The sequence below is a fragment of the Poecile atricapillus genome, chromosome W (genome assembly GCF_030490865.1).
Source record: "Poecile atricapillus isolate bPoeAtr1 chromosome W, bPoeAtr1.hap1, whole genome shotgun sequence".
NCBI classification, from domain to species: domain Eukaryota; kingdom Metazoa; phylum Chordata; class Aves; order Passeriformes; family Paridae; genus Poecile; species Poecile atricapillus.
The window spans coordinates 8,577,489-8,602,402 of NC_081288.1; the positions used below are offsets into that span (position 1 = coordinate 8,577,489).

General features: G+C 42.1%; 1 protein-coding gene across 4 annotated transcripts in view; it reads left to right on the forward strand.

Annotated features, from left to right (window-relative positions):
* Positions 1-1,060: 1,060 nt before the first annotated feature.
* Positions 1,061-24,914, forward strand: part of LOC131592053 (semaphorin-3D) — a 134,991-nt gene continuing 111,137 nt past the window's right edge. Inside the window, exon 1 of one of the 4 annotated variants that reach the window (XM_058863308.1) lies at positions 1,061-1,177. The gene's annotated coding sequence lies outside the window, so the exon portion shown is untranslated. Of the gene's footprint in view, positions 1,206-1,424; positions 1,581-24,914 lie in introns of those variants that run through there. The other 3 variants (XM_058863307.1, XM_058863309.1, XM_058863306.1) reach the window with 3 other exon arrangements.

The following is a 24,914-nucleotide window of genomic DNA, read 5'->3' on the forward strand; positions in this document are numbered from 1 at the left end:
CTTCAGTTGCAGAAGGGGGTTATCAGAAAAGAGCCTGTGATCTTCAGTGAGTGGGAATGAGGTAAAGTGCAAGAATTATTCTGCAGAAATTCAAAACACAAACTGGGCTCAAATCTACATCATACCCATCACAATTATATTTGTATTAAGCAGCACCATGTGGGGATTAAAGCAATGGAAAGTTTTACCAGTGATAATGATACAAATGTGGAAATTCAGTATAAGTTTTCCTTTCTTTTTTTTGAAGGCCTTAAACAGGAGAAGTCAACAGTCAACCTACCCCCAGATTCTTCCCTTTGTCTTTTGGGAATATAAAACACATGTAGATAAGTACAGTCTGTATTTGAATGTGTAGAATTTATAAAAACAATGTCAGTTTGGTACTGTAGCAACAAACTGTTTAAAAATGTAGCTAAAAAATGTGTAAAGTTGACTTTTGGTGAACCTAAAAAACTCCTCTTGTTTAGCTCCTGTCCTGTATACCCAGACCACCCATCTGAGTTCTGTGTGAATGGCAGGTGAGGATGAAGTTCTGCTGAGGTGAGTTACATGGTGGAAACTTCAATATATTTCTCTGGACTTCTTTGGTTCTGCTGTTATTTCACGGGAGCAACAATCGGGGTCTGTTCCAGTACTGAGCTGCCAGCTGAAGACTTTCAATCTGAGCCCTTCACTGAGGGAAACACAGCTCTTGAAAGAGCCCCAGTGTGTCTCTGGAAGTGTCTGATACTGTCTGTGCCATGTGTGTGCAATGGCTCTCAGCCTGTGGGCAGGAAGGCTCTTCCTCGGGCAGCCACAGACGGAAATATGTTGGAGAGAATGGTTTGGTGTGGGAGTGGGCTGGTCCAGGAGAGAAAGTCTCTCTTAGGAAGCGGTCTGCAGCATGTAAAAGCCGGAGAACCACCAATGTAGCGCATTCCGGGCGCAAAACAAATAAATGTTAAGGCAGCTGCGTCCCTGGCAGCCACAGTTCTGCACATAGGCGAACTCTTAAACGCGCACCAGCCCTGAGCTCCGGGCCACTTATCGGTGAGTGTGGCGAGCTGGCTTTCTTTACCCAGTCAGCCTGCAAGCCAGCGTCCTGCAGTTCTGTCCCAGAGCAACAGCGAGAGCGGACCTGAGGCTGCTTTGGCCATGCGGGTGAGGAGCAGCAGCCGCGCACGGCGATCCCACACAGGTCGGGATGCTGCGGTGCGAGCTCGCAGGTGTGTGAGCCGGCAGTGCCTGTAGCCCAGGGAAGGCACACGGGCTCAGGGTCCCCGGGTGGGCACACGGCCGCCGCGGTCGCTGTCCCGGCGGCGGAGCAGGGGGTGTGTGCTGGCCGGCTGACAGACACCCGGACACACAGGCGCACTCTCCGGCGGCAGCCCATTTGCTGGAGGGGTGTGCATGTGCGTGCGAGGGAGTGGAAAGGGGTGGCGGGATGGAGGGAGGGCGGCCGAGGGAAAGTCTGACACTCGGCGCAGAAGGAGCGAGACCCTCTGCCGCCGCCGGGGAGGAGCCGCCGCTCTCGGAACGCCTCCGACAGCCGGGCCCGGGCCCGGCCCCGCTGCGCTCCGGCCGCTCTCCGGCCCCGGCAGGTACCGGCCGGCCCCGCGGCTCCGCGGCAGCCGGGGCACTTTCCGCCGCGGATGAGGGGTGGAGGGCGGGGTGGGAAGGGGAGCGGGGTCCCCTCTGCCTGACCCGGAGCCTCCGCTCGCCCCTGCCCCGGGCGCCGGCAGGAGCGGAGCGGTGCCGGCACCTGGCGGCCCCCGGGCCACCTGCCTCGCTGTCAGCGGGGAGATGGGGCTGGCTTAGGAAAGGGCTAGGCTCTGCCAGGGGTCGGCTTGGGGCTGAAGGGAGAGAAGGAGTTAGTTTTGGGGAGCGGGGCGTAGAGGCTGTGATATGAGAGAGGAGTTGGTGTCCTCAGCCCCGCACCCCTGCTCCTGCTCCGCAGAGGTGGCTCCGGGCTCTGGGAAGGCAGCAGGGCACGATCAGCCCGTGCTCCTCAGCAGAACTGTTCCTTGCTGAAGCGGTGGCAGAATTCCTTCCTTTCTACACGGTCCTCCAGCATCGCCGTGAGCGCGGCTGCTGAGCGCGTCCATCCCTTGGGAGCGCAGAGCACCTGGCTGGCCGGGCTGCTCGCTGAAAGGAGATCATTCGCCTGCTTACAGGGAGCACTAATGCTTCACTCTGGGAAGGAACTCCCAGGGTGGAAAGCTCCTTGTTTTGCAGCGAATATTGCAAAATGAAAGTTGCTGCTTGTAGAAGGGAAGCATTCCTGAGCGCGTTAGGTAATCGGTGACTGTGCTGCAGGAGCACAAAGCAGCCACCTATGTTTCCTCAAACAGAGCTTCACTTTGATTTGAATTGGGGCAGCTTGTCCAAAAATAATAGAAATAAATGGGACCAGCAACTGAGAAAGCAGCAGTTCACACTGTCTGTATCTCTGACAGAGGCCAGAAAGTGCAGGCAAGAACTTGAGGAATTGTAGCATGTCACTTTCTCTCTTTTCCTTGCAAATCTGGGGGACAAGAAAAGAGACTTGATTTCCATGTTTACCATTTGGAGATGTTTAATGCTAATTGGCACGCTACTTCTATACTGTTTTTCAAGTCTTCATTAGTATAATTGATGTGATTTTTCATCTTTGCCTTTTAATTAGTTTATTTAGGTTATTATGATCTTGGTCCAGAAAAACCACATCATCTCCTAGAAAGTGCAAGAGCCAAAGTCTTCTGTGAAAGTTGGATGTCTAAATAGTTTTCTAAAGGGGAATTGGAGTATTTTAATCCATAACTATAAACCTGCTGTCAAACAGAGATATCCAAATTCAGCAGGTGCCACACCTCTTTTTCTTAAAATTTCCAAGACAAGTCCTGCTCTGAGATGTCTCATAAATTGAACCATTTTCGTCTTGATCAGGCTGAGCAGCTTGGCTTCACTTTTAGTTGAACTTTATTTTGGCTTGGACATCCAGACTAGCCTGAGATCCAGGAACTAAATTTGCTTTCCCTCTTACGACTGGATCGATCCAGCAGGGATTCTCAGGGTGTGGGCAGCAGAACAGGCTCCCAGTAAGTGCAGTGCTGAAGCACTGAGAGTTGTGCTCTAGACCAGGCAGAAGTGTTGTGAAACCCAGTCTCCTACAGTCAGTGTGTGGGCTCTGCCCATTGAGTGCTTTAACCAGAGATGGAAATAGCAGCTTCACCAGTCTCTTCTGTGTCTGAAAATACAAAAGCTGGTAGGTGCTTTCAGGACAGTAATCCCAAGAAGGGAGAAGTGTACTTAGTACTGAGTAAGGTGACTAATACGGGAAAGATATAATTTCAAGTTGTATTCCTGCCCTCAGCTTTATCTTGGGGAGTAGCTATAATCAGATCCCCAGAAGACTGATAGCTCTTTTTGACCCCACTCCTAAGTACTGGCCTTTGCCTGCTTCTTTCCCAACTGCAGGTTGTGCCACAACCAACCTTCCAAAGCACTGTAATTGCTCTGGTCTTCCTTCTGCTTCCCAATGGTTTTGTTTTGTTGGTTTTTTTTGTTTGTTTTCTGAGAGGTGATGTTTTCACTGCAGATACCACTCTGTTCATTATGCAAATTGTGCTGCAGCCTGGACATTCTACTGGGATTTGCAATTGAATTAAATGAAACAAAGCTGGAGGGGGGGGGGGGGGGCAGTTTTAATTAAGCTAGAGTGTTAAATGGAAATAGATGTTGTTCATTGGGAAAGAGCCCCTTAAAGTGTTTGAGGATACTGCATCTTTATTACTCAGAGATTAAGTAATGATAATTAAGAAGATAACCATGTAAAGAGCAAAGGGAAAGGAGGAAGCACTCCCAACAGCACCTATCCTTGCTTTGATCCTAGCGGAAGGGATGTAAGTGCTCAGCCTCTCTTCCATGTCACAAAACAAGCAGAGGAGCCAATGTCCCCACACAGTCAGGATCTTTACAATTTACCTGGCAGAAAGCCATAATCATTGGAGTCACCCTGTGAGCCTGCTGTTAGCTCAGGGTGGCCAAAATAATGATGTCTTTCTGGATTCTTTTTTAATCCCTGTTTTGTTTTTCCCCTCATTCTTTTTGCTGTTGAAAATCCAGCAGCTGTAATCTCAGGTGCCGCTTCATTGTGTGTCACTGCAACATAGACGTGCCGGTCACCTGTGGATCCAGAGGCTGATTCATCAGCTGGGAATCAGCTGAATTCCCAGCACATGCCAGGATTTCTTTGGCTAAAACCCCTGGTGCTGGAATTGGCCACTGAGCCACCTCTGTATGCTTTGAGGTTTCCTCCGTGAGGGAATCCTTTGGGGCTGGTTAAGCAGGCTTTCCCACCGCGCTCTCCTGGCAAGGCAGTCTGCGGGATTGCCGGAGCTGTATTTGGCCCTTTGTCTTTTTAACCCCTGGAAAGAGCCAAAGGTGTGTGCTAAATGTCATTAAATCAGATACACGCAGGGAACATGCGGTGTGTTTGTTTTCCTTGCTTTCTGGATTTTCTCCAGCTGCAAACAAGCAACAGAGAAGCTCACAGTAAAGCCATGTGCATGAGACGTGAAGCCTAGTGGCTGTATTTATGTGTGAAGGAAATTTTGCTCCATGGGTGTGCTATTTTTAGCTTTTTTATAGTGCTGCACCTCTGTCACACTTCTCAACACAGTTTCCCCCTGCCCCAACATTTCTGTCTGGGTTTTATATATTTTATAAACTCAGCAATGGCAGTGAGTCATTATTTAAATAATCCCTGTATAAATCTTTAGCCCTTTTATCTTCTCCTTTCTATCCTTGTGTATTCAGAAAGGCCCCTCTCTGATATTGTTGGGTTTTTTCCATGTTCTAGAGCCATGCTGTGAGAACCTGCAAGTGTTATCTGACAGTGGGTGATAGAAAAAAAGAGAAAAAGTAAAAAGAAAAAAAAGCACAGCCCTTCTATTCTGCTCTCCCCAGCTTAGATGGATCCAACGTCACATGGAGGGGATCCAGGATGAGTCAGGAAACAGTGCTGTGATCCAAAATTCCACTTTGCATTACAGCTGGGAGGCAGCATTTAGCATCATGTGGATTTATATTTTTTTAACGGGAACTGCAAAATAATTTATGGAAGTCACATAACCTAATGGGCAGAAGAGATAACAGTAAGCCAAGAAGAACCTGGATTCCCATCTGGGTTGAATCATTGACTCAACTGACTGTCAGTCTGATGGGTGTGGTAGTTTAAGCCTGGGACATTATACTGGTCTTAACTAAGTCATTGCACTTCCCCACATCGTAACTGGAAAATGTGATTAATGTTCAGAGCTCTGTTGGTACCTGAGAGTTTCCTTAATAGTTTCCCTGGTCAGATCCAGCACGGGACATTAGAGACATTTATTTCAAGCTTATTTTCAGGACAAATCCTAAACAGCTCAGAACATATATGGCTAAAGACAAATTCATGCTTTAGAGCTTATATGTGCACGGAGACCTGTAACTAGTGAGGATTTTCTGCACAGCATGAATTTCACACTGTGTGTATTACTCAGCTTTCAGTAACACTTGTCCTTTTTTGTACATCTTTGCATGTTTTTCTTCCTGTGCTGCTATACACAGAAGAGTTGTGTGAGCATTTCCTTATAATGTGGTCAGTTTAAAAGCAAAATAAATAACCATAATTAAACTAATTCCAATTTAGTTGGTCAGAGAAGCAGGAGACTTGCAGGAAGCAGATGTCATGCAGCAAAAGAGAGGCTAAAACCTCTGTAACATCTAAACATGCTCCAATGACGTGCTGGGTTGTTGTTGCTTTCTTATTTTTTTTTTTTCTCTGAGGGGATGGGCAGAAGTTACCAATTTTCCTGGAACATCCTCTTCCAAAATTCCTGAAGACACTGCAGCACCAAGTCTGATCTCATCTTGTGTCAGCATAACTCATGCCTAAATGCACTAGGAACAGAAAGCCTAGGATTAACTAAAATTATACAAAACTAAGGCTGTCATAAAATGAAAGACTTGGGCCTGTTCTCAGTCTGTCTGTACTCAGTGACTTCAAGAGACTTAAGCACATGTTTAAAGATAGGCTGCTGTGTAAAATGCTGTCTTGAAAGAGTTACTTTCTTAAAGTCTTAAGCCTAGACTGGGATTGAACCTTTTAAAAGTTAAGTGCAGTCTTGAAGGCTGGTGTGGTCAAATACTCCAGCTTAATCTTGGCTAGAATTTTAGGATTTTGAATAGCTAGATCTAGTGGTATGTGCCTACCTAGCTTGTTGTATTCCCCTGGAATTTATCAATGACACACTCCATATAATTGTGGTTACTTTTTGTCTGTCTAAAATCCTTTTTTGGTTTTGCAAGGGAGAGACTGCAAAGAGGGAGTATGTAAAAAATTCTTTCTTAACCAGAAGCAAAAAGTTGATTTTTTTTCCCCTTCCACAATGAAGAATTAAAACAATGTCTGTTGCTCTCATGCTTAATGTCAGAATCTCTGCTAAAAAATAGTAAGAAGAAATATGATGAATTTTTCATATGGAACTTATTCCCTGTAATTGTATAATGCATATGTGTTAGGTTTTATGAAGGCTTATGCTAAAAGGCTTTAGAACAGTGTAATAAAGGAAAAATGCTCATAACATCCTTGGATATCCAGAAGGCTCCACTTTGAGAGCAGGAAATAAAACAAAGGGCAATGACAAGTAGTAATAGGCTGTTGGAAGTGTAGTTCCTTTTCTCCAAGATTTACAGTAAGAACCAGCTCTAACTGTAAAGTTCTCTGCACTGTCATAATCTGTAGCTTTGGAGAATGTAGCATTCTCATATCCATTCTCTTACCTTGTGAATAAAAGGTTCCACCTGCATATAAATTACCTTTAAATAAATTCTTTACTTAATTTCATGTGTTATTTCCTTTTTTTAAGTGGGTACCTGAAAACCTTTATTAAGAACATAAATAGATCTTCAAAGCTCCTACTATATAATGTTCTACTAGTAGAGCAGTCATATATCTCTGAAGATCCATTTTTGTTCAAAAGAAATCAGAGAAGACACAGGAACAAATTTGTCGCTTGTGTTCATATAGTCATTAGTTACAAGGAGTGGGCCTTTTCTCATTCAGACAAGCTTTTATTAATTTATTAACTGTGTTTCAGTAGTAGTATTGGGAGGGGTCTGTCAGACATTGTAGAGTCATAAAATGGTTTGGGTTGGAAGGGACCTTGAAGATCATCAAGTTCCAAGCCCCTGCCATGGGATTCATTTGGGATCCTCAATGATGAGCTCTCACAGCAGACAGATACGGGTAGGGTCAAGTCTTTTACTTCTGCCAATATTTAAAATAAAAACTAAACTGTAGCAGAAATCTTTAGCACATCTGTCAGGGGCTCAGGTGCTGAGGTGACCTGGAAGGGGGGTTGTTGGTGTTGATGGTGTTCTGGAGCGTGGCTTTCTCAGCCACCTCAGTTCCATGGTTTAGCGAGTGCTCTGTTGTCAGGCCCAACAGAAAGAGACTGGCTTTGCATGGCTGCTGTACCATCTTCCAGGGATGAGACTTCTTTTACTGATCTGCCCCAGATTTTGGTATCAGTGTTGATATTTCCTATTTGGTACTGAGCCACACCACTGAATTAATCATAACGACACCAATGCTACCTGTTCCTGAAGGAGCGTGCTATCCATGGAGCTGCTGGATGAAAAGTGCTGGGAGAGGAGGATCTTCTCCTTTCAGTCTGTGGGAGAGCTGGGCACACTTGGAGATGTGCCCAGCTCTGCAGGTGAGCTGCCTGTTCCTGAGCACCACAGGCACTGAGCAGCCACGGCTCTGTTGTGTGTGCACCTTGTGGCACAGGTGCTGTGGGCAGGGGTGGCTACGTGTAAAGCCTGGAAACAGCAAAAGACAGTTTTATCCTGGTCTTTAAGGCTGAACTTGGCTGACTGAAGAGTCAGTTAGTATCATAAATCTCTGTTATTAATCTGATTTTTTTCCTAAAACTATTTTAATAGGCAAGGATGCTTTACATAACTACAGCCTGAATCATTGTGGTCAGTTGATCTGATGCCTTATACAATCTGTAATCTTGTCAGAAGTGAGGTTTTTCTCAGACCTTATGAAATCCAAGGTGTTTATTTTAAGACTCAATTTATTATTTTGCAAATTGAACCCAAAGCTTTAAGGAAAAGCTGACTTGAAACGTCACCCCCACCTAACTGAGGAAGAAGTGAGAGAATCTGCACTAAAAGGAAGCTACTAACATTGTTCTGGCCCAAGGGTCTTTTAGGTACTCTTTCCAGAAAAAAAAAAAAAAAAAAAAGGTGCATTTAGCTGTGCTCCTGTGTGCTGCCTGTCTTTTTAAGATTAATGTCCTGGGTAATACTGTTTGTAGTATACAGGTTTGTTTTGGAGTTACAATTTGGTGTTCAGAGTCCTTCAGTAACATCTACAAAAAGCAGATATATTTCATCTCATAAAGCTGCCTCAGCCTGAAAAAAAATAAAAAATGGATTACATGTCTGTGATTTGGTTTTTAGGGTTTTATTGTTGGTGGTTTTTTGGGGTTTTTTTGTTTTTTTGTTTGTTTTATTTCTCTAAAGAGTTTTACACTTCTAAGTAGAGATAAATTGCTATGTTGTCCTCAGGAGACTGAAGCTCCTGTGTCCTTTGCTTCCTGTGACTTTGCTACAGCTCATTACTTTCCTAAATGGCAACACAAGCACCATTATGAAACTCATAACACAGACGATTATCTCCTCAATGGTACTTAAAATCAAATCCTTCCTACTTGGTGAAGGATGAGTTACTGTGCTTTGGCTCCCTAAGTGATGGAATGATGGAAGGTTTGTTTTTTTCCTGTATTTGTTGCTGTTGTATGTTGATGTGTAAGGATGAAGAATGAGTACTGAGGCACAATACACTACTGAAAGATCCAGTGCCAATTTCTCTGGTTTTTCACAACCTGACAGAAAAGCAGAAGGTGTGTGCAGCAAACAGTGCAGGGAGTTTGTCTCAATCCCAAACATTTGCTTTCAAAACAAGAGAAAAAAGAAAATAAGCAGAATGCAATTGTTATCTTCCGTTTAAAAGCCAAGGTGTGGTATATACTTTTTTTTTCCCACTGTGCTGAGTCTGTGCTACTGCCAGCACATCCTGTGGCACAAAGGCTTGGTCTTTCTTAACAGGAGCTGAGCATCCTTACTTTTAGCAGCAGCAGTTCTCCAGGTGGTTTCAAGTCACAGGACAATCTGTGCCTGCTTCCAAACTCCCCTCTGAAATTTCATCTTGTTCCTACAGTTAAACTCTCTCTCGTGCTTGTGTCAAAGCTTCAGGCATAGTTTTCCTGTATCCTCTCAATTCCCAGAAATGCCCCTGACATGATGAAAATCTCTCACCTCCCCAGGGGGACTCCACTCTAGCAGTCTGACATGTAGCGTGTTAAACTGTTAAAGGGAGAGATTCAGACAGATTTCGTGTCTTGTTCCAGGTTTTCAGGACAATGGCAGAAATTCCTTTGTGATAACATTGATATCACAGGCACAGCTGTTCTGCAGTTGGTCAGTGATGAAATATGGATAGTCATTTTCTTAGTGAAGACAAGCTTTATTTCTATTTTTATCCTAGCTTACTACCATTATTTATGGGTAATAAAATCTGTTCTAGTAAATGGTGTTAATAAAAAAAAAGTACTTTCCACCCTTTCTGTGCTTTCCTTCCTTCCCCTACAAACAAGGTAAATGCCACTGAAGTGATGTGAGAAAAGCATTTTGGAATGTGTGTGGATTTGTTGTGTTTTATTTTCCATCCAGGAATTCAACATGACAAAATGGAAAGTGGGATTTGACATGTCCAAGATAAAGTATTAGACAATCTATAAAGTGCTACACTCATCTTTATAAGAGAGGTAGTGTGTAAGGCCAGAATAACTGGGACACAGTGGCTTTGATAACAAGCAGCATTGTTATCTTCAGTGCAAGCATCAGCAGAGATTACAGTGGCCTGTTGTGCTGGCCCTGGGGGAATCTCACAAGGCCTTGCAGTAGGCAGTGTACAATTTGTTTTCATTCTTTTCTCAGCAAAATACTGGTTTGATGCTTGGAAAGCATGACCCTGTTTAAATTGTGCTGACTCTCTTCATCCTGGTTTGAGCCACATGGGAGAAGAGACGTGATCACAAGCAATTAGAAAAGTTGAAAAGGTGCTGAGGGAGGATGGAGAAATTAGTGATTGACAATGAGCAGTTTGTTCTGAAGAGCCACCAAGACTCTGTGGGCCTTGTGCTCAGGATTCAGGATTCTCAGTCGGTGTCTCTGGTATTCTCTCCTAGAAGATCAGGGCCTTTTTCCAACTTGTTGTACTAAATCTCACTGATGGGATCTGGTCTAAGATGCCCTTATATTATATTATGAAAATCTTCCCAGGCTTAGCCTGTGTGTGCCACTGCCCAGAAGGAGAACCCAGCTATACTGTGGAGGCTGCAGCAACTGCTAGAGCTCTTTTTTGGACATCTCAAGTTGAAGATGTGACCTCAGTCCCATGAGTGTCTTTTCTTGTGTAGCAGTCATTTCCACCTCCTGCTTTTCTGTTAGGCTGGGAGAAAGTCCCAAAATAGGCATTTGAATTTTTGGCAGTGTTTGCTGCCTAAGCACTTACTCTTCATTCCCCTACAGAGATACAGTTCTGTGTGGGATTCTCTGGTGTGTGTAAAACTCTGAAGTAATTTGTTCCTCTGATGCTTTGCAAGACAGGTTGGAAACCCTGACACAGAACATGTTTCCTTGTTCTGAAGCTGGGTGATTGGGCAGAACTTTCTCATATTGGTGCAGGAGATTTAACTTCTTCTGTTTCAGAAGACGGACGAGGTAGTTCCATGCAAAATCTTGTTTTCTTGATATCCCCAGACACTGAATCTTATTTGGGCAATAAGAGCTATTCCACAAACAAGTTACTGGATTCAATATAAGGGTAACTGTGTAAGGTTTTGGGGATCTAGTTAATAAAGGTTAATATCAAATAGTCCTCTAATAATCAGAAGTCCAAAAAACATTTTATAATTATTTCAATATCTTTCTTGAAAGATGCATGGTACTTTACCTGTGTGTTTCCCACAAGCAGTCCATACTCTATGCTCATGGTTTCTGAAAACAGAACATGGTTAGACTTTGATAATTCAAGGTTGATAGAGGATTGTTTTGATTAACTGGGAATCAAGGCAGCTATCCTAGAAGGGGAGAACTGCACTTGTTTAGTACCAGAAATACTGTTTATATCTTGTAATTTGCTTCAGTAATATGGGGCTGACACTCTACAGAAACTGGCTTTTCTGTTTCACTTTAATGAGATAATTGCCAAAAAAAAAATATTTTCAAATGAAAGGAACAGGATCTGGTTTATAAATTGACCCATATTGCAACCCAGGTGCAAGTTCCAGGCAAGTCAGAGTACATGCTTAGCATTCAGCAGTTCTCCCCAAGATTATTCTAAAAAGCACGTATCACCCAGTGCTGAGGCCTGCTCTGGACTGATAAAGTTTGTCTACATGTGGGAGTCAGCTACTGTTCAACTGGAATAACAGTGTGCAGAGTGGTATCTTCCTCACAGTGACTCTGCATGGCCTGGCACAGGGGGTCTGCCCTAAGGCTGTTGTTCACATTAAGCAAGTTGCTTCCAAATTAAGTAAATTGCCTCCTTCTAATACACACTTCTGTGTGATGTGATTGCAGAGCAGCCAGTGTTCTGCTAATTCAGATTTTACTGTGTCTGGACTCTCATGCTGACATGCCCCAAGTATTTAAATTTTAAGGTCTTGGTCAATTACTTCTCTAAGTGCAAGAGACATGGTGTCAATGCCCTGTGCTGTGATGCAGAGCGCTCAGAAGCTGCATAACCGAGGAGAACTCTGAAGTGAATGTGGTGTTTTAACTGATTTTAGTGCAAGATCCAACTCTGGGCTGCTGTTCCTGTGTTTAGTCATGTCACAGTAACATCTAAAAAATCCTGGGATTTTTGCCTCACTGTGCTGTTACTGCTAAGTTAAGATCTAAGGATAGCTTGGAGAAGAGCAGTAAAAGTGAGAAGGGAGGCTTGGAGTCAGGTTTGATTTATGAGGTAGAATAAAAGGCTTTGAGTGTGCATAGCTTGTTAGAGTTTGACAAAGAAGACAACATGACTGTAAATACTTCAAAAGTTTTATTCAAAAAACAGCAGAGGATTTGCTTGATGTTAAGGACATTCCAAAGGTTAGGACAGCAGCTCAGGAGACCTGGGGTTAATTCCATGACATATGTCCTTAAGGCAAGTCAATTCTGCTTAGATCCCAGCAAATTCCTCAGGGCACCCAACTGCCACTGCTTTGTCTACATCACTGAATATTTGTCAGCTGACTGAAAAACACCTAATTTAGACAATTAACTTGCTAAATACCTTTGCAGGTCTAGAACTTGGCCTCTACCTGCCTCAGCTGTATGTGTCTGTAAATGAGTAAAAATTACCATTTATTGCAGAAAGAGCGTGAGGATTACTTGTTTGGAAAGTATGAATGTTCAGGTACTGCAACAATGCAAGTACAGTGAGTGTAAAACCTAATTAAGATGGGATTTATTACACTTGTCTGAAGTGTTAGATGGTCACCTAATCTTCCTCTGTTTTCTGTACAGGATGAGGTGCTCCTGGGGCAATGCAGTATCTGAGCCAGGGGATGAATTATCTCAGCAGTGCCTGCCTCCACCCTCTCTGGAGGGAGCCAAGACAGTGCCTGAATTTTAGATGGTTGAAATTAGGCAAGAGGAATGTTAAGAATATAAGTATCAAATAAAATCAACTCAGCTTGATTTTAAGGGGAAAAAAATGTCTTTATTGAATGCGTTTGCTGAAATGTTCTTTTAAAACAATTACAGAAACCACCTCAAAGAATTTGTGTTCTCTTCTTTTTATATCTTGTAAAACATTCAGGAAGTCTTTTATTAATATCTAAGTACATGATAGAGCTCCCATTTTTCCTGTTTACTTGAAGCAGTCCTTACACAGACTAGCAGCATCTCAAGAAGTGCTTCTGTGCTGTGTATTACTAAAAATGTTGTACAGCCTATATGTCCCATGTTATCTAGCACTGCACTTGAAAATCCAGATGTTAATAACTAAATGGGAGCTAAACTCTTCGGCAATCTGTTTCTGATGGCTCTTGCTTTCATACAACAGCCTAAGTAGTTGGAAATGCTGCTTTAGCTCTAGGTGGTTGCTGTCTCCTTTAAAAGGACTGATCCTCAGAGGAAATGCAGTTATGGACATTTGAAGGAAAAAAATTGTGGGAAAATTAAAGTTACTCAGAGAAGAGTTACAAAAATTTTGAGAGCTTCTATGGGCACCACTGGAGGTGCTTGTGTAAAGCAGTTGTAGGATGCTGGGGATCTGAGAAAAGACTAGGCAATACAGATTCGTGATCAGGATGACCTGAGGTCTCTGCTGAGCCATGCAGTAGCACAAATTCTCACTTCAAAGAAAGAGGAGCTTAATTTATCCTGTTGTTGGTGCGACTTGGTGTTAGTCCTTTCCCCCCTTGGACTATCATGTTCATTACCCTGCAGTGACTTTGTGAGTAGTTTGCTCTTTTTGATTTGCACTCTTGAAAGAAGAGGGCTGATTTCAGGCTTTGTCTCTCTTGTTTTGATAGCTCCCACCTCCAGCCCCTCCAGAGCTCATCTTCACACAGCTGGAATCTGACTTCCCTCACGACTGCTTGTCACTTCCCTACTTGCCTGGCTCTGCCAGGGAATGGGAGAATCCCTTTGCTCTTCAGCCCTTGTCCTCTGGCTCATCTGGTGATGAAGAGACAGGGCTGTGTGAGCAATCAGTCACTTCAGGGACAGGGCCCTGGTGTCAGCCTGTGGATTTCCAGTATGATACTGGACTAGACTTAAGCTTGGGAATGTTTAAAATATGCTCAATTCAGAAGTGTTTGCAAGAATTTACATTTATTGTTTTTATTTAACCTTGCAGACCCAACTCCATTGCTTTGGAAATCAGAGCTGAACAGTCCTAAAAACTTAGAGGGAGATTTAGGGTTTGCACAGAGGACCTAAGCACAGTGGGGATTTTATCCATGTGTAAAGCAGTCGTGACTCTGATGAGGAGATGGAATAAGTACTCCCTAATTTCATAAATGCATTTGGGTCACAAGGCCATGAGCTTAAAAGCCCATGTTCAACCAAAGTGAGACTTAGTGAGTTAGGTGAGAGGTGCACCCATTGCTTGTTCCCTGGACAGCCTGGGCTTAAATTAAGATGTGTTTCTCAACACCAGAAGGACTCTTGGCTGTTCCCGCTGCAGGCAATGTGTAAGAGAATAAAGACAGAGATTATGTGAATTGCACTGACATCAGCTGCCTCCTGGGCTCCCTTGACACCCCAGAATCACAATCCCCCTGTGAGTCACTCCAAACCTGTGATTTCACATCACCCACTTTGTGCCCTAATTCAGCAGGCAGTGAAAGATGTTTACAAGTGCCCAGAGCCTTGGATATGAGGAGTCTGTGTATGAGAGTTTGTCCATAGGTCACTGCAGGTTGCAAAAAGCCATGGTACTGTGGACAGAGAGAAAACAGACAGCAGTGACAGGAACTGTGCACTGCTTATATATTTCCAAGTAGCTGTTGTGCTCTGCCTGTCACTCTTGCTAACAACTGTCTCACTTTTTCCTCTGACTGTTCTCTCCATCTGGTCTCATTCAGTATGGATTTAGACTACAGGCAAGGAGGAGAAGCCCTTGCATCCTACTTGATAGTATGTGCAGCACTATGGGGTCCTGCCCTGGCTGGAGCCTCTAGGCACTGTCCCAGTGTAAATAATACATAAAAATAGATCAGCGTGTAACGTTGATCAAGAAAACCATACAGAGACCTACCAGTGTTTTAGTATTGAATTGCTCTACTATCTACCATAGGGTTCCTGCAGTAACTTGTTGTAATTTTCTGAATTAAATGACAGATCATACAAAGCCTTGTATCTATGGGCAGTGTGCAGGGAGCTTGGAGGAACGCTGTAATTGCTAAAATCAGGAAGCGAGCCAAAGATGATCTACAAGTATGTGGAAGAACACATCTTTTGTGGTGTTCAGGATTTTATCATTTTTTATTTTGGAGGCTTTCCAAGATTTAACAGCAAAAAAGCAAGGAAAAAATTTGGAATTGAAGCAATCAGACCAAATTTCACTGCAGCAATAGCTGCAATAGCCTGGGCACTTGGAGAAGTTTCATCTCCTGTGGTACAGCACCAACTGCTTATGTTGCACCAGGTAGGATTACATCAAGCAAAACAACTAAGAAATGCAGCTTTTGAGGTATGCAAGTGCAATACACAACAAAAGTAGGTAGTATTATCACCTGCAGTGTTAAAATTCATCTGCACTCAGAGCCTCACTAGACTCTTCGCTGTATATAAAGAGCATGAATTGAAACTGATGAAAGAAATTAGCAAGTATGTTAGAGACCAAAAGTATACCTCAGAAATGAGGTAGGACTATTTTCATTCAGCTTGGAGTTGTGAAGGTGCAGAGATTTGCTCTTGCATGGTTAGAGGTAATTAATAGTTCCTTGCAATCAGTTTGATGGGATTGTTGATGGCTGTTTGGGAGGTGGAAATGGACAAGCCCATGGCCATTGAGGATATGTTTCTTGAGAGAGCAAAGCATTCAACCTGTAGCACCAATTCTGAGATGCTTTTCAAGAGAAATTGAGACCATTTTCAAACTGTTGATCCACTTAAATTTGAAAGATAATTTTGTCTAAGTCCTTTTCTATTAAAGCATCCCTGGAGGTGCAAGTGCCAAGAACTGTGCGAGTGAGACTCCTAATTCTGTATCAGACAAAGTGGTGGCTCCTGATTTCAGTTTCTTCATGCTAAACAAAGTCATTCTGTTCTGAAGAAGTCTTTATACATGTAGGGAAGCTGTGTCTTTGGTTTGCACAGGTCCAGATAAACCCTTGAGAAAGTTTCTACCATTGCTTTCAGGAAGAGTTAGGCATATAGCAAGCAGCAAGAGAAGAGGTAAGCAGTTGTGTAGTCTCCATTCATATCATTCACACTCACACATTGGGGAAAGAATTCCCGGCTCATGAAGTGGGCTTAAAATTAGAAGAGAAACATCCCCAAGGCTTCTGGAGTAGTAGAAAAAGAAAAGAAGCTGCAGAAGCTCAACTGTCAAAAACTGTTAAAAAAATCCCAACAGCTGGTTGGCAGAAGGGCTGTTCTTTGACATAAAATATTCCAAGATCCATGCTGATTATTTTTTTGTTTTAGTTTTTATTTCACATGAATTAATTAAAAAAAAAATTAGGCATCTCATCTGGATATGACAAGAGATGCTGGCAATAATTGTGCTGGTTTCTTAACTGATCAATTATTAATTCCTTCTGAGCATGTGGTGGAAGAGAACAAGGGACTTATGACATACCTTTCTTTGTCTGCAACCCTGCCATCTTAAAAGGTTATTTTGTGTTTTCACTGTCATTTAATCATAAGCCTTCTGTCCTCAGACCTGCAGATCCATTTCCAGCAATCACAGCAGCACTGAATGTCAGGTGTTTATAATAAATAAGCCAGTGCTGACTGCAGCTGAGATGGACTCCATGAATGGGTCCTCTGGCAAAGGGAAGAGGTGGTGACATGTGGCCTGAGGGCTGTGACAGGCACTGGAGATCAGCAGTGTCCCCCTGTCACAGTTGTGTCTGCAGGGCTTTTATCCCCTCTCTTTTGAGGCTGGTATCTCATGGGAGGAGAACTAATCACATCTGGATGTGGAGAAGCCGGTGAACTTCTGCTCTAAAACCAGCAGCACTTTGTAGGAGGACACTTGTGTGCACTGCAGTGGCTGTCAGCTCTCTGCTGTTTCTTTCTAGTTCTGTCAAAGCTTTTCTGAAAATGGCTTCAGTGATCATAAAAAACCATCTGATATTTTAGCCTAGCACTGCCCTTTTTAAAAAAAAAAAAACCAAACCAAACAACAGAGTTAAATTTCCAGAGAGGTCACCTATAATTTATCTGTCCACACGCTGATAAAACCTAGAACCCCCTTCCTTTTTTGATTTCTACCTGATGGCTGTGTGAGCCTGATTCCAATATGTATTCATGCTGTTGGAATATTTTGCAAGGTTTTGCCACGTCTTGTATTTTCCACAGGAATTACACAGTGAAAGGCAGTATTTTTTAAGTGCCAAAAGTTGATGGGATGTTTTTCTGGCTCTGTCACTGGCTGATGGCTTTAGTGGCACATTTCCCTTGTGGGTGCAGGGACTTTGAGGCCGATCACAGGGGAGACAGATGAGTCACATCTGTATTTGCAAGTTAAACAAGGCCAGAAGACCGTGTTGGCCTGCACTGGCCTGTGGTGTTTGTTAGTGTGTTCACTGGACTGGTTTTTGCTCTTGTCAATGAGCACATTTCCAAACTGCCTAATTGTGAGCTGGGGGGGATGCGAGGGCTCCCAGGAGACAATACAGATGAGACCACTTGGTTTTGAAGGGAATGAGTGCTTAGCTGTATAGACAGAAGCTGTGTCAGGCTGCTTTGTCTCAGAGTCTGCAAATAGTGTCTGGCACATTTTATTTATTGCTCCAAACTTAGACTTGGGGTCTGGAAGCTCAAGTCTGAGCAGCTCTAGGGGTGACTACCATATTCCTGTAATTACACAGACTTTTCCTCCACCCGTCTTCTGTTTGTTTTATCTTCCTAGGTGCAAGCTCATCAGGGAAGGTATTGATACTTGCTCTTTATTTGTAGAGTATTTAGTACCTTGTGGTCCTGACCCGCATAGATTTCAGTTCAAATAAAAGCAGTTGAATCTGCTATTGCCTGTTTGCTTTCAGCTTGGAAAGTTTTCTCTGGCTATAATGTACTGTTAAAGAAGGAACAAAGGATAGATTCTTAAGAACGGTAAAACCTGCCTCACTTTAGTCCTGGCTATTTAATTTTGTAGGCTTATGTCAGACCCTTAAGGTTAGAAATGTTTCTTTTCTTGTCTTGGCTTGAACAGCAAATGGAATGTTTCAAAGGGGAAAAAAAAAAAAAAAAAAGTCCATAGGAGGCAGGCCAGAGTGATGCAGCCTTGCCTGTTTTTCTTGATCTGAAACACTGTATTAGCTGGAGCACAAAATGGTCTGGCCACCTCAGTTTCCATCCCATTTTTGGATGGAAAGTTGCTCACCAAAGAAGAGCAGAAGCAGCCATTTACTTCTGAAAGGGAAGATTTTTGCTCATTTTCTTTGCAGCATAACATTTTCTTGGTTAGACTTTTCTTCATCTCTTCCTTCTCCATGAATGCCCCCTAAGCAGCAGAGTAAATAATTTTGGCTTACAGTGAAGAAGTCTCTGAGATGATAATGAGAAGTGGTGAATAAACTTTCCCTGTCTTACATGGGGCAGACTTGAACTCTGCTGAAGGGGCCACATGCAGCAAGGTCAGGAGTGTGATGAAGTATAAGTTTGGAAGGGGAATCTGCTGGAAAGATAGAATAACCCACTGAGTGATAAGTGCTGACAGACTGGCACCCTGGTGTTTGAAGTGCTTTTCCTTGCGGGACAAGTATGTCTCTGATCCTGTTGTGTTACAGCCAGGCTCAGTCTGTTTTGATAGCCTATACTTTCTTCACATGGAGACTCAGAAAGATTCAGGCCGAATGTGTTTAACAGAACCCTGAATTTTGGGCCATGGTTAAAGCCGAATTTTATAAATTTGATTCGGCTTTCCCAAAAGGTATTTATAACAATAATCATAAGCACATGTCAGTACATTTACATTATTATTATTATATGTTTGCAATAATGTTTTTCTAATACTTCACCATTAAGTAACTGTGTTTAGTGTACTAGTTCACAGATAATAAAAGTATTAAGTTATGATTTCAAAGGAATGATGAAACAATAACACTGGGGAAGTTCAGACATCTTAACAAATTTGGAGCATTATTCAATCTGTCCAGGCAGGCTCTTTCATGGTTCCTGTTCTTCCTTGTTTCTTTCCTGTGGGTTTAGCTTGAGAATGCTCCCAGTATGGCCACACAGGGAGACAAACTGAAATATGTCAGTGGGACCCAGGGAGGGAGGCAGAAGATTAAATGAAATGTCCTGGGCCCTTCCAGGAGAAAGCTGCTCTGCTCTTTACACAAACCTCTGTAGTATCACAAGCTAGTCAGATGGTTTGACTAATATGAGCTTTTAAAAAAACAGTAGTGATATGTTTTCAGTTCCTTTAATAAGTTTATTTCAGTTACATTTGCAAATGTATGTATATAAAAAGAGCAGAATTACAAATTTTGCAAATGAAAAAGGTAGGGAGAAAGAAAATGTGAAATTTTTCTTTTTTTACCTTCAGCTTCTAATCTACTACTGGTGCATGTTCCCCATTCCATTTCCTGTATATCCAGGACAGTAATATTCTGCCACTTTTTCAGAAGACTTCTGGTACCTGACATGGCAATTCTGTTGTCTAGTCTGATTCTTTGACAACCACTGCTCAGAACACTTTTGATACTTCAGAAGACAAGAGTAGGCAGAGGAGGAACCCTCAGTAGTATACAGGACTAATCAAACCTCTTTTAACTACTTGAACACAGAGGATATATTTATATAGATAATTGAATAAAACTGCTATTGTTTTCAATAGTAATAATAAATCAGTAGACATATAGATCTCTCAGGTTTCTATGATTTGCAGCCATGCCCCACTTCATTGGGAACAATGAGATGTAATTTACAAGAGCTTTCATTATCAGCATCCCAAAGATCACTGTCTGCTCTCCCATCCCTTCACTCTCTCTAATGTGTATGCACTAGGCTGCGCTTTTGGGTCCTGCAGTCATGCAAATCAGAAAGTGTGTGTTCCTCAGGACTCCTGAGTCATTCCTGCAGAGGGTGGACATTGATAAGAACGCCAAGGAAGAAGAAACATTGTCTTGTTATTTTTAAATGAGCTGAGTTAAACATTGCCTTGATTTTTTCCTCTGTTTTACTGTAAGAGGCAGGATCACATTGTTTTCCATCACATTCATTCCAGCTGTAATTTTTGCAGCTTTTCAGTTCTTGGCCATGTAATCTTCTCAATTAATTTGTGATGAAATCCCTGTTGTGCAAACTGACATTTTTGTTCATTTCCTCTCAAGTGAGAATACCACTACAGGAAGGACATGTACACTTTACATCACTGACATACTTTTCTGACTTATTAGCAGGAGGATAAGAACCTATTACACTATTATTGAAGGGATTCTTTACCTCCTTCAGCAGAGGACCATGCTCAGATATGTCAGGGGTGTTTGTGATTGTTCAGCAAAGGGTATTATGTAGCAATGGAGTAATTACATGTATGTTTGGAACTGGAGAAGCAAAAGAAATTGTTCCAGCAATGTTTTTGTTGACTTTGGCAGCATTTATCCTGCTGTGTAGAAGCTGAACCTTAAGTAGAGTGATGAGAAGACACTGTGCAGCTCAGGTTGGTAGTTTCACTTTCCAGTGATTACTGTTCCTCTCTGTTGGTTATGTGTGTAGCTTCAAGTCACCAGACTGCCACCTTCCATTTTTCAGGTACCCAAAGTGGATGGAGGTGAATCTGAGACTTTGTGATATTATCAAATATTTTTGCACTAAAGTTTCCAAAGACAAACTCTATTTTGATTCAAATTGTCTGAATGAATGTGCTTGTTAATTGATGATCTGTCAAAAGAATTTACAACGGGAACTAAGACAGAAATCGAGTATTTGTGTACTAGTGACCACAAATGTCACTGATATTAAAGTGTCATGATGGTCCTGATCCTTTCCTACCTCATTTAGTGCAACTTCAGTGCAATCAGTGGACACGCACCAACACGTGCCTTATTAATTCCTCTCTGCATTACTCTGATACAGCTCCGTAGTGGAGACTTTGTTATGGATATTTACTATAAATCACTTCTACTTTCATGAAAAATGTGGAGATATTCACAAAGTTAACTGCTGGGAAAAGAAGAAGGAAAATGAGTATTTAGATATTTGCTGTTCGCAACTGTAAGCTTTTCTAAAGTACTGAACATCTTTATTGAGGCAAAATAATTGCATTTTCATTTTATCATGTTTAGAAGTTTCATGATCTCAAGAGTCCTGGAAACCTTCAAAGATACTGAACATGTGCAATATTATTACCATGGGTAATAGTAGTCATACCAGTTTATATATATGATCTAAGTAGACGTCTCTCTTGGAGCAGATAAATTAATCTTTATTTTTAATATCATGTGTGGGTCTTCAGAATTTATTTATCTAAATTAGATTCAGTACAAAGCTTTCATGTTTACTTCTGCAACTCATTTGCTCAGGAGAATCAATTTACCTGATGGGCACCTCTCGTGTGATGCCACAGCTCTGTGCCTTTGTAGAGATCCAGTTCATCTTTGTGAAAACAGAGTGAGGCTGCCAGTGTGCAGTTGTTTAAAATAAGCTCCACGCTTCGCCGATGTGGTGGGTAAGATCATAGTTTACAGATCTACACGGGATTTCAGAAAGAATTCACAGGGGTTCCTGTGGGGCTTGACCTTGGTGACAGTGTTATTGACATAACTCATTTTCTTCTCTGTTACAACAGAAATCTAAAATGCAGCCTTATTAAATCATCTCAAATGAGGCTAAATAGTCGTTGTTGAGTTGTACAACAGTTACTAATAGTTTCAAACGTTTTTAAAATTTAAATGTCATTTATTAACAAAATTCCTATTAGGGTAATTTTCTGTGCAAAGAATGAAACAACAATCATCATGTGCAATTAAAAAAATATTTCTAACAGGAGATTATGGAATAAATTGCCTATTTTTGCTGGAGGAGGAATGTGAAAAGGGAAAAAGTGATGTGGGGGTAATTCTTCTGCTTTCACAATTGATACAAAAATTATAAAAAGCTCTATAGAAACTGAAAACTACAATGTGGTTTTGCATTGTGACTCTATACATTTTCTCAATATTACACAGCACAAATTTAGGCACCATCTGAATAACAAATAGACTGCTAGTTAGTGACACCATTTCTGTTTTTCTATTCTTGTGATTCTGAAGAATCACTAACTGTACTATGAACATTATTTTGCAACAAACTTTGCAGATCTCCAATTGATCACTATTTTGCTGACTTCTTCCTTTTACATCAAAAAAAGAACCATCATCTTGCATTGCAAAAAAAAAAAAGGAAAAAAATTGCATTTCAGATTATTTTGGCTTAGTGTATTGAATGTGTTCCCAGAGATAGGTCCGAGAATCTATCTTGTTGTACAGTGATAGTTCATAGTTAAACTTCTTGCTCCCTGGAGGGCCCTAGTTTTGGCTTCTGAAGAGTGAAAATGCAACGTGATAGATGTGTTGCTTTTTTTCACTTCAGATGAATGGAACAAATGTCCAGATTTGCCTAAATTACTGCCCACGTGTAATCTCTAAAAATGAAAAAAATCCAAAACAAACCAAAAAACATAGCAGTTTGTTTATTTGAAGGAATCCTGCCAGTGTTTGGAAGCAACATAAATGCAAGAACAAATGGTTATTTAATTATTTTAAAGCACTAGTATTGTATTTATTGGCCTGTTGTTTGTGTTAAATTCAGCTGTTTTCATGATGTTTAGTCTTCTTAATAGAAAACATAAATACACAGTTAATATCCTGAGGATTTTTAAAATAGATGTTGCATTGTCACATGTCTTTCAGAACGGACTTTGTTGTGACAGTTGTGTCAGACTGTCTTTTGTTTGGGTATTGTTCCTTAGTTAGTTCACACAGGGTAATCACCTCAGCTATTTCCAGCTCTATTAAACCTATTTTACCAAGCCCAAAGTGTTCCTCCCTCCCCCTCCTTTTGCAGGTGCTTCTCACAGGGATCTCTGCAAAGTCCAGCCCAGGAGGGCTGAACAGGGCTGTCAGGTGGGTGAATCAGGATCCACAGCTTGGCTGCTGGGGTCACTGTTCCTGGAGACTCGCTGGCTCAGTACCTCAGTCACACATGAGTTCCCAGCCCTGCCTGTGGCTGATGGCATGTCTCTGTCAGAGAGGCACCACTGCCTTTTGGTCCCCCTCAGAAAGCTCTGCTTTTATTTTGAATGCTCTAATTAGTGGAATTAGTGCAAAAGCATTTTACAAGCAATATCCTGCCTGGAACCATATGTTGGACAGCGCTGAGCTAGAAGACGCACTCCGGGTTGGGGTTAGTCTGACACACAGGAAAGAAGAGAAGGGTTGTTGCAGGGTTTCGAAATTCTCTGTCCTCCAGCTTGGAGATGAGGCTGGGCCAGATCCCCGTGAATGTAAGCATTGTTTCCTTACTTGCTTCTAGAATAGACTTATCGAGAGATCAGTTGATTTTTTGGTTGTTGTTTTGCTTTTTGGTTTTCTTTTTCCTCTGTCTTTGGGTATACTGGGGAGTCACACGTAGCTACCTACCTTTCTAAATTCAACATCACTTTAGAATTAGGTGCTTAACATGAGCACAGAGGTTTTGGGTCTCCTGTGACTGAGTTTGATAGTGTCCTTGGATAAGGCAGTCTGCCAGCTGCAGTTATTCTCATTCAACTTTGGCTGTTTAGATAACTGAATAATTTCAGTGTAGTCTAAGTGTTCCTCCAGTTTTGAGGAAGACCCATTCCAACCTCTGTGATGTCCCATTTTATTCCATTATTATTTATGCCCAGCTGGACACACCTGAATGCAGATGCAGTGATAGTTTGGGGCATCTCTTGCAGGAGCAGGTGCTGGCCTGGTTTGCTCAGGAGCCATCATCCTTCCTTGGTGTCACCAACCCTTCATCTCCCTGCTCTCAGCCCCAGCCATGCCCCAGACCAGGGCTCAGCCTCGCAATGGCTCATTGCAGCTTCCAGAGCAGCCTCGCCCAGTCCCTGTCCTTGCTGCCTTCCTCTCCCCGTCGGGGGTGCTCGTGACAGATGACAGCATTGTTTCCTAGCCTGCTTTCTGGGATTTCTGGCCATGCCTCCTGCCCCAGAGTTTGGCAATTGCCCTTGCTCAGCGTGCTGAACTCTCCATGACCAGCTCGAGGGGTTTCTCAGCTGCGGCGTCCTGTGGCACGGCACAAGAATCTGCCTCCAATTAGCTCGGGAGCACAGCTCCAGACACATGGGTTTGGTTCAGCAAATGCTGTTTGTTTGCTGGGTGACGATATTTTTCTAAGCTTATGCTTTATTCATAGCATGAGTGACATTTCTGCAAGAGGTGGTGATGTGTCTCTGGGTTTTAGCTCTTTTCTGGTTTTGGAAATACGCTTCAAACAGCTATAGCAGTGCACGTTAGATAACCTACCTATGAGTAAAATTACAGTGATAACCAGGGGCTTATGAATTAAATTAAATAAATGTAGACACCAGGTTTTAAGAACAGGAGGACTTTACTGTGATGAATAATTTTGATTCAAGGATGGAATAGATCTTGTTTTTAAATTTAATTATGTTACAGTTTTGCTATTATTATTATTGGATTACTTATGGGATTCAATTTTTTTAAAACAAAAGGTAGAAATACAGATATTTAAACATTTCATTTCAGGATCATTAAGTACATTATTACCTCACCTACAAGACAATTTCATATTTGCTCTGATCCTCTTTGATCTCTAACAGATAGGAAACAGCCTTCAGTAGTTGCTCTTCATAATGTTTCTTTTTCAATATTCCCATGTTTTGGACTAAATCACTTCTATTGAAGATCTGCAAAGGCCCAAATGACCATATTTGAGCTCTGAATTTCTTGTATCTCTCTTCCTGTTTTTTCTTTTGGCCTATTTTCAGATTAATAATGTGAGACTAGATAAGCTTCAGGGGAAGAAAAAAAAAAAGAAAGTCTTTTTCATCATGTTAACCCAATAATACTATTAGGCAGCATCAAACAAAAACTCTGTGTGTTTCTCCAGAGCCCTGAAACGAATACTTTTTTTGAAACCTGGAGATCTATATTCCTGTGGGAATGTAAGTG